The 14,604-nt window shown below is 41.7% G+C and overlaps 1 long non-coding RNA gene across 1 annotated transcript in view; it reads right to left on the minus strand.

The window, feature by feature from the left end:
- The window catches only part of LOC110475696 (uncharacterized), a 338,194-nt gene that overhangs the window by 291,389 nt on the left and 32,201 nt on the right, over positions 1 to 14,604 (minus strand). The window contains exon 2 of the long non-coding RNA XR_014957025.1: positions 5,685 to 13,880. This is a non-coding gene — a long non-coding RNA (uncharacterized LOC110475696). The remainder of the gene's footprint in view (positions 1 to 5,684; positions 13,881 to 14,604) is intronic.

The following is a 14,604-nucleotide window of genomic DNA, read 5'->3' on the forward strand; positions in this document are numbered from 1 at the left end:
AGGAGGAGAGCTTTGGGGAGAGTGGAAACAGAGGGACAGGTTGGGTCCTACTGCATGGTGTAGGCAGAGCTGGTCTGCCATGGCTCTGCCTTGGTGGGCTGAAGAGCCCTGGGAGGTTCATGTCACCAACCCTTAAAATGAAGCACAGGTCGAGTGAGGTGTCCTGCAAAGGGATCAAAACTGCTGGACTCTGGTGGTGGAAATAGAGTTTCCTGTTTGCTGCAGAGAAAAACCCCCACAGATCTCAGCAGGCTGCAGCAGGCATTAGAAAACAGGGTAATGGAAGTAGGGAAAGTAAAATCATAGAATCAGAGAATCATAGAATTATAGAATCATAGAATCACAGAATCATAGAATGCCCTGCAGTATTGGAAGGGAAAATAAAGATCCTTCAGTTCCAACCCCCCTGCCATGGGCAGGGACACCTTCCACTATCCCAGGCTGCTCAGAGCTCCATCCAGCCTGGCCTGGGACACTGCCAGGGATGGGGCAACCACAACTTCTCTGGGAAACCTGTGCCAGGGCCTCACCACCCTCACAATAAAGAATTTATTCCAAATATCTAATTTAAACCCAGTGTCAGGTCATTCCCCCTTGTCCTGTCACTGGGCTGTGTCAGTGCTGTCCAGCCAGCCAAGGGCTCCCACTAGTGCTGCTCTTTATTTCAGTTCCATTGCTTGAATAAGGAGCTAAAAGAAGGGGATTATTAAAGAGAGGAAAAAGTACAGTAAGAGAAAGAAGCTGTCATAAGTGTTAGGCTCACAGATACTTTCATACTCAGTCCATCATCCATGCTGATCCATGCTGTTAATCCCTCTAAGTTTATAAAATCTGGGAATTATATCATCTAGAAATTTTGAAAATATTCAGATACCATTGTCAGCACCTAATGAAGAATTGCAACACTTTGTGAAAAACACAGTTTTAGCTGGAGCTCTGGAAAAGGATGGAGGTCACAGGGTGATCTCGTTGCTGCCTGTGGCTTCTTTAGGGGCATCCATGGGCATTTTACACCTGGTCCTCCAAATTCATGGTGTTGGGACACAGAAAGTATCTAAAGCCAAGGGGAAATCAATCTAGTTAAAATATTTAGAGGGGGAAGGTTTTTTCTGTTTGTTCTTTTTCTTTAAATCAAAGCTGCAAGTTGAAGATCCTAGTCTTAAAAATAAATCATGGAGGACTGACTGTTGGATTGGGCAACAGCAGGAAACATTGGAAAATTAATGTCTTGGGAACAGAGTTAAAGCTGGCACATCTGGTCAAGCAAATATTTCCATAACTGACAACTTAAGCTGGTTTGTATGAGATAGAAATTAAAAATCTTAATAATAAAACGTGCTTTTCACCAGATGATCTTTGTGTAGAACTGAGAATTTCTAGTGTTGGAATCTTTGTAATATTCCATCCAAGTTCACATCTTTTGAACTATATCTTCTAACACACATAAGTACATCTCTGACTTGGATTTTCTTTTCAAGCAAACCTGTTGAATATGCATTAATAAGAGCTACATTTTGAGGAACTATGAGCTTTTTTGTCTATGTGTAAAAGAACTGGATATCTAAATAGGAAGGGGCCGCAGGAAAAAATGTTTACTTTTGGATTAGATAAACACATAGAACACAAAGAGTATCTTTGTATTTTCATTGAAATTTGCATCTAATCTGGCAATTTGCAGGCTCATATCCTGCATTCGTTATTAAATAAATACTTTATATTTGTTTCCTCTGTATCACAATTTTCCTGTCATGATGACTTGGGGGAGCAATCAGACTTTCTGCTGGTACTCAGGAGTCTACTGAGAAAAATGCAAAATGCCAAGTAATTTACATTTTTAAAGTGTGGAAAAATAATTATGAGGTAATTCCACTAGAGCATATGATAGAGATATATCTAACTTTTCATATCTCTTGGCACAAGAGCACAACAAAATGTAGAACTCAGAATGAGAAAGCCACACAAATCCAGATGAGAGATGTGGAAACATGCAGCAATGGCCTACTTAAGACATGGTCAATTTTCTGATTTTTTAATTTTATTAAGCCATTAATTCATGTTTGTGCAAATATAGATTTTTAAGTATTTGCCATTCACCAAATACAGTCAGAATAATCACCTGTGGGACAGCAGTTATGTAGGAAATAAGGAAGAAGTTGTGACTTTAAAACCCTAATTCCCTTTCTCAGTAAAAAATGGAATTCCCCAAATAAGTGTCACAAATTACAGTAATGAGTGATAATCTTGCTTTTCTGGAGGCTGTCTTAGAAAATAAAATAAAACATATGAGAAGATTTATGGATACATGTAGAAATGCTGCTTTTAATGAAATTCAAGCATTCATGGGTCTCCAGGACTACCATACACCAAGTTTTGCATAAACAAATAGTAGTTTCTTTTTTAATCTTCCCAAACTTGTGTCCATTTAAATCTATCCACTTTATCAAAGGTGGGATATCTGCTAGCCTATTTTGAAAAAAAATAAAAACTGAGATAAAAAGGTCATCGTTTTGGGTTTGATTTTAAAAGGATAAGGAGTAAAAAATTGAGTCTTTATGAAAATGAACTTGTACATCTTCAAAACCTGAAACTTTGCTGTTTCATATGAACAGGTGCTCCTGCTTTAACTGGTTGGATGCCCTTGACACTTCCATTAATATTAAAACCACAAGTAACCAGCTGTGTTTTATCTATCTGTGCTTGAGCACTCACAGGCTACTAAAAGAAATCAGAAATAATCTGCACAGCTGATGGGCTGTTACACTTAGGTATAAATCTTCATTGTCTTTTAAAGGGTGAGGTTATTACTGAACCTGATCAATCCTACACTGTTTTCCTTCATCCATATCATTATAATAATGCACGCCTTTGTTTTCAAAACAGATACTGTGCTCTTTCTTCTTAAAAGTGAATCACCATCAATTACCCTTGAACTTTTAAATCACTGTTTTGTAAACTTTAAAAGGATCTTTCAAGTTAATGAAGGCAAAGGTATTTTCCTGTGACTCAGAATTTAACTTCTCTATTAGGTGTACACAGGGTTTCTATTTCCAACACCAAAACAATGCAGATTATCACCACTGAACATTTCACATCAGCAACTGTGGGCTTTGATGACTAGACACCTAGTATTTTTCTAGCAGAGATAAAAACATTGCCTTAGCAGATTTCATCCTGCTTCAACAGGCTTGATTTCCAAATCACCTTGCCTTTCACAAGCCCCTTAAGAATACAAAGCCAGAGGTATCCAGAGCCAGCTGTTTAAAACCAGCTCTCCTCTGGAGCACCAAGAGAAGGAAAATCCTCCGCCTGCTCCTGCCCATCCATCCTGTCCCCAGGAGGGGGAAGCCGAGCTCCGCCAGCTGCAGAATAAAGTTGCAGTGGATTAAGGGAAAGTGTGGGAAGGATCTTTGATTCCTGAAGTTAATACTCTCCAAGTGTCTCTTCCCACGCCTCCCCACTGTGGACAAGAATCTTTCTCTCTTCACTGACAATGATATAAATTTTGGGTCAAAGAGGATATTTTTCATTTTTTTTTCCTAGGCAATTTTGCTCTTGAGCAATAGGAGGATGAAGCTGACAGGAACCACACGGCCTTTCTGGCTCTCCTCTCACGCACACAGATGTGCTGCTCAGAGCTTTCACAAGGAGAGCCGAGCCCAAGCATCAGTTTCAATTAACACAAAATGAAACTGTTCTGTTATCCAGGGCCAGCAGCTGTCTGGAGGGTTCCTCTCCGTAATGAGGAAGGTCGTGCTACTTTCACAGAAGGCCATTTTCACTGCTGGAAATGAGGAGGGTGACTCAACTGCCAGATCACTTTCGTTCCATTGAAACCTTGTGCAGGCTGCCCTAGAGCAGAAGCTGGACAGAGCTAAAGAATAAAGTAGGTGTTTATTAGAAGGTCTCAATGGATCCACCTTGGGCAGCACCAGAGCCCAGCCAGGGCTGCACCCAAATGAACCAAAATGGTCCCAAAATGCACGAGCGCTCCCAGGGGCTCTCCCTGGGATCAGTTCTGCTCCATTGGCACCTTGGAGTTCATTGTCCCATTCCAGCTTCACCCAGGCAGTCCCACCCTGCTTGTTTTTCTCTCTCCAGCCCACACTGTTGGTGCTCCTGGGCTGAGATTTGGATCACTTGTCCTTGGTGCCCAGCTGGAGAAGGAGAAGGAATTGTTTTGTCTCCCTGCTCTGTGAAGGGAGCTTACTATCCCCTATATGAAGCTCAGAAGTGCACACTGAAGCAGGAGAGAATCTAAAAAATAGAAAAACTAAAACATGAGGCATGACCACTGCAGACACCTTGGTCCCCAGGGGGTTCCAAGCTTCCTGTAGGTCCACATTGCACCCCCAGATGCTCAGGGTCATCTGTCCTGGCACCACTGCCCACCTTTGGGCATCAAATCCTTCACTGGGATGTGAAGGGCAGGGCTTGGTCTGCAAGCAGGTGTGAGCAGCTCTCACTGTGCAGGATGAAGGGTGGGACACAGAAAATGAAACCTCCCCATGAAGCACCGTGACCACAGTGAAGCACTGGCTGGGTGAGTGGCTGCAGCACGTAAAACCATTAATTCTGCAGGCACCACCTACAGCTTCAGCTGCTCCAAGGATACAGAGCCCACAGGACAGTTTTAGGAGCTTCCCAGCTGCCAGGAGCTGGGGTGACAAAGGGACACGTGTGTTGGGTGGATCATTTCTTTAGGGAGGGCAGGCTGCAGGCAGGCAGTGATTTCCACACCAGAGCAGCAGCCCTGCTGCCAAGCAGTGATGCAACATCCACAGCATGCCCCGTTCCAAACCCGTCCCCCTGGGAAATCAAAACCAAAAGCTCACCACAAATAAGCACAGTTTATTATCCTCGGTGGATAACTTCCAGGACTCAGACAATTACCCAAAGCAATCTTTTGATTCAGAGAAGAATCATCCTGCAAGGTACCTATCTGCCTGAGGGCCCAAATCAGTGTTCTTTTCCTTTTGAAAGGTGAGCAAACCTGACCAGCCTTAGGGTCAGCAAACAACCACGGTATGAAATCAGGAATTTACCCAGCAAATTCTGCCCCACTGGTTTTAATGAGGAAACAGCACATGCATTAGAAGTAGATCTTGCTCTTGCTGCCCTGTGGTAAGCACACAGAGCTGTCTCCCTTCTGATGCCTTACAGTTAGCCTAAAAACTTGACAAGAAATCAGATTTTTTTTTCAATTACAGAACTATTTATCAAAAGATATTCAGGTTCTCCTGCAATATAGGATTTCTAATAGGTTGTATTAGCCCCGAATTTTTAAATGATCTTACTTTCCAGCCTTCCTCAAAATTACCAAAACCAAGCAAACATGGAGAATATTTTTTTCATCCTAGTTCTCTGCTGTGCCTTTCTGTGCATTTGTATAATGCATATAATGCACAGACTTTTGTTTCCTATGGGAAAAGTAGGTACACAAGCAATATATAGCATTGTTGGCCCAGAATTTTTTGGAGTTTCCTTGTAGGAAATAAAAGCCTCCTTATTGAGTATGCATCCTGAGGGAGCAGAAAACTGATTCTGCGCACGCAAATTTTTGTACAGAAATAAATAAAATTTGGCACTATGATTTATATATCCAGTAAGGAAGAATAAAAGAGTTTGAATGCCTGAATAAAAGAGTTTCTAAGAGTACACCTGATTTAATCATATGCAAGACTCACCGCCACTTTCTCCATTCCAGGAGCTTATATTTCCCATCAGGAACTGCTGAATATTTTCTTCCACATCAATGCAAATCAATACAACATAAATTATTCTGTTAGACTATTTTTAAATTATGCTGGAAAAATCTTTATCTATACGAAAGCTGTGTTAGGATTGTGCAATTCAGTGTGTGACTGTGTCCATGCTTATATCCCTGCCAGTGCCAATAACAGCTCTGTGGTATAAACCCTGTGACTTCTGTACACACTTGATTAATTCCAGAAAAATTTTAATTGGTGGGTGTGTTTTTTTTTGCATTTGGATTTGTTTAAGTCCTTTTTTTTTGCGTGCCTGTAGATACCACCAGAGTTCAAGAGAGGGTGTGCTCTCTGCCACAGTGCCACACCTCAGGGACCCTGTGTCACTTACAAGTACGGAGCAAACCCCAAAATTCCTTTCAGGATATTTCTGGAGCTCATCCAACCCAGGGGCTGAAATAAACCTGGTGGAAGTTGCTGCTCCATGTGGATTTGTGCTGGTCCTGAGCATCCCCCAGCATTCTCTCTCCAGTACACATCATTGAGCTGAACCTACAGAAATCTCCATACATGTGAGAAGCAGCATATTCCCTCTCAAACAACTTCTACTGCCATGCCTTCCTTACTTAAAAGAGAGAATTTGGGAGCCTCTTTCCATGAGCTTGGGCCAGTGGGGGTCTTGTGTTCCTGTTGCCCTTCCTGACTCTCCCTCCTCCTTCCCATGGTCTGGAGTGTCCACCAGCTCCTGGCAGTGTTGGGGGGTCACTCCTGTGGTTATATGTGGATATTCTTGATTTAATGAGCAACAACAAGCAGTTTCTTGCCTTTTTAAAGTCCCTGAAAGTTCTCTAAAAAGCCACTTCTTTCCCATATTACTCACACTCATACTTTGGAGTCTAGGTCCTTTCTGACTGAAGCACATTTTGTACTTCAGAGGGGCAATGCTTTTGTTTTCTTAAGGGCTGCCACAGTTTATTTTCTTGCTCTTTAGGCCTCTCAGCTCTTGGTCTGGACCAGCAGCCTCTGTGGTGTCTCTTCAGCCAAAACAACAACCATTCATCAGATTAAAAATGAAGGCAGGGTCTCAGCTTGAACCTACCCAGAGTTTGAAGCAGAGAACCTACAAGGATCAAAGAAAAAAATAAATGGCTGATGTTGAAAGCCTGGAATCCATCTTGCACAAGTTGATCTCATATTACACTGGGATTCATATTTGAGCATCCTCAGCTGTGGGAAGTCTTAGACAAAGTTCTTGGCCTAAGTCTGTTATGGATTAATGCTGAGTGACTTTAAAACAGCAGAAAAGCAACCACGGAGTCTGTGCATGCCACAGGCATCTGACTGTGTTTCTACTTTTAAGGTACTAATATGAGCTAATAAAGTGGATACACTCAGATTTTAGTATGCTGTGTGTTTATCACTTTTTGGCACCTATTTCTTCAAGAATTTCAATGCTTTTATGAGAAATAGGTGTTCCTAATGATAGCTCTTCAACACCAGAAACATCTTTGTGTCTGATATCAAAAGAACTATAAACCATCCACACAATTTAAAGCACTACAGATTTATCACTGGTATTACAGTATTATTTGTTGGAGAAGCCCATTCCCACAGAGTTGGGATGCTGACTCTCAGAGAGCATGAGAGCCACAAGCTCATGGTGGCCTCAGCAGAAATCTCTTCACCAGAGAAGAGAACTTCCCTATCCAGCCCACAATACAAAAGATTATGTCTAATTCCCCTCACAATATAAAAACCTGGCTGACACTGCAGCCTAAGAGCTGCACACAACTGTGTATTTTTCTCTTTTAAAAGACAAAAGCTTTGACCATACAGAGATATCACACAGAGAACAACCAGAACTGGATAATCATGGGAGATGACACTGCTCATCATCTGCTCAAAGGTGACCAGCTGGGGAGTTTGTGTAGGTTCAAGGGCTCTGACTTCTGGCCCTACTTTTTCTGGTGAAACAACTAGCTATTCCCATCATCCTCTTAGGATACTGAAGAATAAAGCCTGATCTATTATCTGCAGGTACTTTAGCACCATAATAGGATCTGATCCTCTGGCTGATCAGTGGACTTGGCTTGAGAATTTTCAATAAATTTTTCTCACCTTGTCTGCAACTTCATAGTATTGTCCTCAGGCTAAAGAACCAAAGATATTTCTTGAGATGGCAGAGATCTTACTTAAATTCTAGATAAGACTGCCTTACATTTCCTGCATTCCCAGAATTCATGGGGGTTTTTTTTGAGAGAAAGTCTCTTCCCTTAACTACATCTCATAATGAATGAAATTATCACATAAACTGCAAAACACTTCCTCTTTACTGCCCTAAACTTGATATACAATGAAAATCCTACTAAAGCATTTTGAACTCTTTTCTTGATAAATAAAATATGTTTATTTTAATTCTTCAAAGCTGACCTAAGACAATAAGGTCACATTTTTATTTAACTAAATCACAAGCAGATAGCACTTGTTTGGATACAATTATGACTAAGTTTTAGTGTCTGTTTCTACTACAGTCCCTATGAAAACATTCTTTTAAAATGCTTTTAAAAGGACAGGAAACATTCTTAACACAATAGAGTTTTGATAACACTATTTGCTGGCATGCTTAAAATATGGACCTAAAAAATTCTTCCCTGACTTAGACTAATATTCCCTCTAGTGCTGCAAGAGCTGCTCAATTAACACTTCCAAATATACAGTAGGTATATAAACTGACAAAAACAGGCTGTCTCCCAGGCCAGGGGTTACCCAAAATTTATGAGATTTCTGTGTTATTTCCCTATTAAGTCGTGGTTAAGATTTCACTTATGTAAATAAGATCTTGTTGACTCTTAATGATCTTGATTCAGATCTAGACTTTCAGCTTTCCTTTTTCATATCTCTTCCACAGTGTGTAATAAAACCACACCTTTTTTTTTTCTTCCACAACCACATTATTGTCTTTTTTTGGCATGAGGATGAGATTAGGTTTATGTTATTTCATTAGGTACTCAGAGACTGTTTATGCTGACCTTTGTGGTGACTTTGTAGAACACTGAGGTCTTGATTCTGTAAATCCTTTGTTGAGGCAGTCTGACACCTGTGTGACCTCAGTTACAAAGCCTACTTGCCTGGAGGGTGGAAGCCTCCATCAGTATCCACAAGGTCTTTTACACAAACACTAACATATAAAAATACTCTTCTCTTTAACCTTTTCAAGTGCTTACCAAAGCAATGATTATTTATAGGTTAGAACAGTGAAATGTATCTCATTTTGAGAGAACTGTACAGGATTGTGAATCTGAGAAAAGAACAGGATTTCTTAGTCCACAAGTTTAAAAATCATCCTGTAAACATACTTGAAAGTGTTTTATCTTGCTTCTAATGGTGTAATTGAAAGGCTTTTCATATCTGAATAGAAACAGGATAGTAATCAGAAAATATAAACTCCTGAGGGCTGACAGGAAAACGGAAAATAAAGCCAATGTAGCTGGTACAATTCCATCTGTATGTTATTGTTTCGTTCTGGGCAACCTCATTTCACATCCAGTCTGGCAGCAGATGAGAAGCAGACAGAGAACCAAAGCAATCACATTAAATTACTGTTACACTACTATTTTACTGGATAATTATTAGAGATAATTGCTTTCAGCACTTGAGGAAAGGCCATATAAAACACTCTCAATGCAAGCACCACTGCCAGCTGGGAGGAGAGAGAGCTCTGCTGCTGCTTCTTGTTGTTGGCCTCAGTCTAATTCACCTCGTGGTGCTGTCCCTGGCTCAAAGTCCATCACCTTTTGGCAAAGCCTGTTGCTGAGGTGTGAGTGCAGGCAGGGATCAGCCTCACAGACCTCTCTTTTCTCAGCTACACCCCCTCAGCAGAGTAAAAACCCTGCCTGTCTCTGAACACAGTGCCAAAAGCAGCCCTGCCATGTGGGCAACCTTGTGTTCAACAGCTGGACCTCAGCACAGCCCCAGTGAAACCCCCAACAAGCTCTACAACAACCTTGGGACGCCCTTTTTGGACATTGTCTCAGCAGAAAATTAATGTTTTCTACAAAATATGACTCAGAAAATGCTCGGGGCTGTGGTATTAGAGCAGGGGATGTTCTCCCCTGCAGGACTTCCTTTCCTTTTAGTGGCTTTCCAAATATTTTTATCCTTCTAGTGGGAATTAGAAGCATACCAAATGGATGCCTTCTGCTCAGACAAGACCCTACTGGACTGGCTTCACACAAAGCCATAGTCATGAACCAAAAATAAGATTCTCAGAAACAATTAAAACACACTGTTGGGGAGTAATCCTGGAACAAATACATTTAGGAGCCATGAGGACATAAACAGTCCAGATAACTCATTGGAGTCTGATACTGGCTGGGGAAAAAAATAAAAGTTACTGGTAAGGAATCTTATCTAGAAATGAATAGACTTGATTAATCCCAAGGAGATAGTAAAGTTAAAAACATTTGTAATATATATCAGAGGTATATCTGGTATTGTGGGTCCAGATTGCAGATCTAAATTAAATCCCCCCAAATTTCAGGGACGGAATTATCCCAAATTCTCTTAAATTATTTCCACTGCTAGCAACATTCCCATTAGGATGGGATGCCCTCCACCAGTCTCACCGGGGATGATTGAGGCACTTGCACACTTTTCCACATCCCTGCCACTCCTGTTTGTGCTTATTTGGAAATGCGCCACACCACGTACAACATTTTCCATCGTGTCACTGAGTGTTGCCTCAGCATCTCTGGCTTTTCACAGCTTGTTCTGCTTTTGTGGCTGCGTGGGTGGACGAGCCTGGGCTGCCCAGTGAGGAGCTCACAGGCACAGGAAGCACCTCTGCCTGCATGCTCCACTGAGACCCTTCCAGCTGTGATTCCAGGAAAACCCCACGTGTCCCCACGAGGAAAAACAGGTGTTTGGTTGGGGGAATCAGCACAAATGGGGAAACTGAGCGCTCTTTCCTCACATGCACTCACATTTTTTATTCCAGCAGATTGGAATCTGGGTGAAAATCTCTGTATGGAATGCAAAGAACAAAGTAAAAGATAAATGTCTGCTGAATTTTGAGTTTGTGATGTGTGTCGTGTTGCCAATTTGTTCACTGTGGTTCTCATTCCCACTGCTTCCTTTTCTAACCTCCTGTGCTCATGGGTGGAAGTTCTCAAAAATGAAATGGTCAAGGGAAGGATATGGATCGTCATCTTATATTTCTTGTGGATCCATGCATATGTGAATACATCCATGCATTTCCCTTGCCATGGTTCTGATATTCTGAAAGCAGAGTACAATATGGATTGCATCTACTATGTAGATTACATGAGTAGCATGCAAGAAAACTGGGATTCTTAAATGAATGGTCCATTAAAAAGAAAGAAAACCACCAAAACAAAAACACAAAACCCACAAAACTTTAAAACCCCAATATTTTTTCTAGAGCAGTTGTAAGGTCAATGTTCCTTTCTATCAAGGCTGATGAATTATACACTGAGTGGGAGTGAAAACCACTAGGGCAAGAAAAGTAATCCCAAACTTTCTTTCAGTTCATAGACTCTTGCAAATTCCTCCCTGAATGTCTGTAATCATCTGTTGTTTCCTCTCCCACAGCCAAAATACACTAAATCCTAACAACAGACATCAAACAATGACAACTTTTCAGAGGGATGTGCGACAACACAAACTCTGAGTTGACCTACTTTGGGAAATAAAATAAAACTGATTGGAACAAGGGAAATAACCACTGCTGAGATTAGTCAGTCCCTAAAACAGTCACTCAGAGAAGGTCTAACCATTGCTCAGCAGCTTTTTTGCTCCTAAGAAATCTCCTGAGGATTTGAGAGGGAGGACAGAGCAGGGACACAGCTGCACATCCATCAGCAGTCCTCCACTCCTCGTCTTGCTGTGTGCCAAGCACACACCAACGTGCTCATGAGGGGATGAGAAATGCACATTTCTGCACCTCAGCTGAGGTACAGCAGGAGCATATAGCCTGTTAATCCTGTGTGTTGCAGAATAACAGACTTGGACAGATCCCGCTAATACAAACACACTCAAAGAGTAGAATGACACTTCATTCACACTCCAGAGAAACTTAATATGTGCTCTAGAAAACTAAGCCTGTAATCTCTTAAACATTCAGAATATAATCTTAAAACCTCTCTCAGCAATGTCAGACCTCAAAAGCTGAATGACTGTCCTGCGCTTTCAATAATAAAATAAATATTTGTCTTTACAAGGGCAACATTGCCGTGTTTCAACTTAGAGTATGAATTAGCACACTTAAAAAAAATAAAAGCTTCCTGTACAACCAAGAACATTTAGAATGTATGTACTTAAGACTCTTAAAAAATTGTCTACTGGTCACAAGAGCAGATTATTTGCATTTTTAAAATAACAGAACTGGGGACCTGTTTTTCCTGAGGTACAGTAGAATTATAAAGATGATGGAGGAAAAGCTGAACTCTGGCCTGTCCTTCTCACAAATTCAGTTTCGACAACCTTTAACCTAATTAGGCTTTTTTATGCAAGTCACCTGGTCTTAAAGGTGGGTTTGCCAGGATTTTGTATTTCTGCCTGCCTTTCTGTTCTTCTTTTTCCATTTTTCACTTAACCTTTTGGGAAGAGTCTGTTAACAGTGCAATGAAGACAGCACTTTCAATGCCCTGCTAAGAATAGACACAAGTGTTCATAGACTTTAAATCTGTCTGATATATCACTCCTCGGATGGAGTAGAGCCTAAGGACCTGATTCTGCATGTTTAGAGCACATCAGTCATGTTGTACTGACTCATTCATCGAACTGCCTTTGAATTTGGGCTCCATTCCACCCTCAGCTGCACTGCTGTACAGGTGAAGAACAGTAGGCCATGTCAATTGTCGCCCTGATTCTTAAGATTTTCTAAAGCCTTCTGAGTTTGCATTCTGTTAGAAAACTTTCCCACACATTTTCTATAAACAACATATTGTTTTACATTCCTTTGTGGGGTGGAAGAAGTTGATATACTGGTGGTTTGTCCAATGTCTTTGGAGAGGTGGCCCATTCACTCTCCAATCCACTGTCACCTTTGGAAAACTATAAAAGTTGGAGTCAGAAAATAAACTTTCTTCTTTTTTACCTTGCCATCGCAGTGGCTCGTGTTGTGCTTTTTTGTGTCCTATACCAACAGTCAATAATTCCTCAAGCTGCAGAAAAGCAAGAAGTGCAATTAAAAGTCAATGTTCACAAAAAGCAGAAATATATTTCAGTGCAATGCTGAGGCACAAAGCCCATCAAATGGCTGGCTGAGGGAGAGGAGATAGTCACTCTAGCAAGGCTCTTCACTCCAGCACAGAAATGAGAAAGGAAACCAAAGACTGGAAGCAAATCCAGGCCACTGCCATGGGAGAAGTTGTTAAGAATAAGAACAATTAGCTCTGGAAATGAGCCCCTGACTGACAGAACAGATCCATGTGGATGTGTTTGTCTTGGGGCTGGAGGTTAAACCTGGAGGTCTTTCTGGAGGTGATGCTGTAGCCAAGCATTTGCTGAAGAGCTCAGGGCCCTTTGACTCTGGTGGCTTAGAGGAGTCAAAACAGCAGCTTTAATGATCCTTCAGCCTCTGCAAAGTCACCAGAACAAACACAGATCCCAAACAAGACATGAGGTGAGTGAGGTACCTGTGGGAACAAACAGGCTGGAGTCTCCAGATGCTCTTTGCTACTGCCTTTGGGATCAAAAGGATGACGTCTGAAGGGAGCCTGGGTGGAGGTGGCAGGGATGTCTGTCAGCCTTGGAGGCCAGCCAGCTTTCTCATTATTCTGGTGCAGCATGTTCAGAAAGCAAATTGGGGGTTTTTTGTTTGTTCTTTGTGGCAAAGGTGGGTTGTGGCTGAAGCCAATTTCCCCAGGAGCAGGTCCCAGAAGTGCTGATGGCTGGGGAAGCTGAAGGGCTGGAGCCAGATGGCAGAGCAGGAGTGTTCTCCATTCTCTGGAGCAAGGTCCCTCAGCTGTCCCAAAGGCAGGGGTCAATGTTTGCTCCACATGGCTGTGCAGCATGACCACCCATGTGTGTGTAGGTGAACGGCAACATTCTTCTCCTTTTCACTGCTGTCCGGAGAATTTCAGGGAAGCAACATCAGAAAGGGCAGTGTTTGTCAAGCAGCTAATACCCTGCCAGATAACATCTTTCATTACCCTGGGAAAAAAATAATTTCTGAGTCATTAAAGGCAAAAAACTCATTTCAATATCATCAAGTTATGGCAGGTCATGACTTCTTTTCATACAAAATAACAAAGTCTTAAGAATTGCCCTTCAGAAATGAAAAACAGGGTGTGTAATATCTCCAGAACGTGTCTAGACAAAGATGACATTATTGCCGTCACCTGTCACAGAAGCACCTACAGCTCTGTGAAGTAGATCCTTCCTTCCTCCTCTCCTTCTCTCTCTTTCTCTCTCTGCAAAATAAAGTCACAGTCAATAATCTGACAAACAAAACTTCTCTCTCTCTGAGCAAGCTGACAAACAAAACTGAGGAATAGAACCCACTTCTCTCTCTCTGAGCTGTAATTAGTACAGCAGTGTATGCTGTTCCACCAAATCTTGCCTGCATCACATCACACCAACATCAGTGATGGGAAAAGGACAAAGAAGCCATATTGCAATATTAGCTGGAGACAAGTGCCAGGAAAAAAAAGGAAGTAAAGAGGTTGGAAAATCCAGAATTAAAATATTACACAAATATTACATACATGCAATTAATGGTGCAAGACATTGAGCACCAGGGGCTGGAGGAAGATGTTGGACAGCTGATCAGCCATGCAATATTGCTCCTTTTTGACTTTCTGGGGTGAGCCCTGCCCTGCTGTGAGTAGAAGAACGAGGCAGCACATCCATGGCTGCTTTTCCTGGCATGGCAGCA

This window comes from Lonchura striata, chromosome 1, assembly GCF_050655825.1.
Source record: "Lonchura striata isolate lonStrDom1 chromosome 1, ASM5065582v1, whole genome shotgun sequence".
Classification (NCBI taxonomy): domain Eukaryota; kingdom Metazoa; phylum Chordata; class Aves; order Passeriformes; family Estrildidae; genus Lonchura; species Lonchura striata.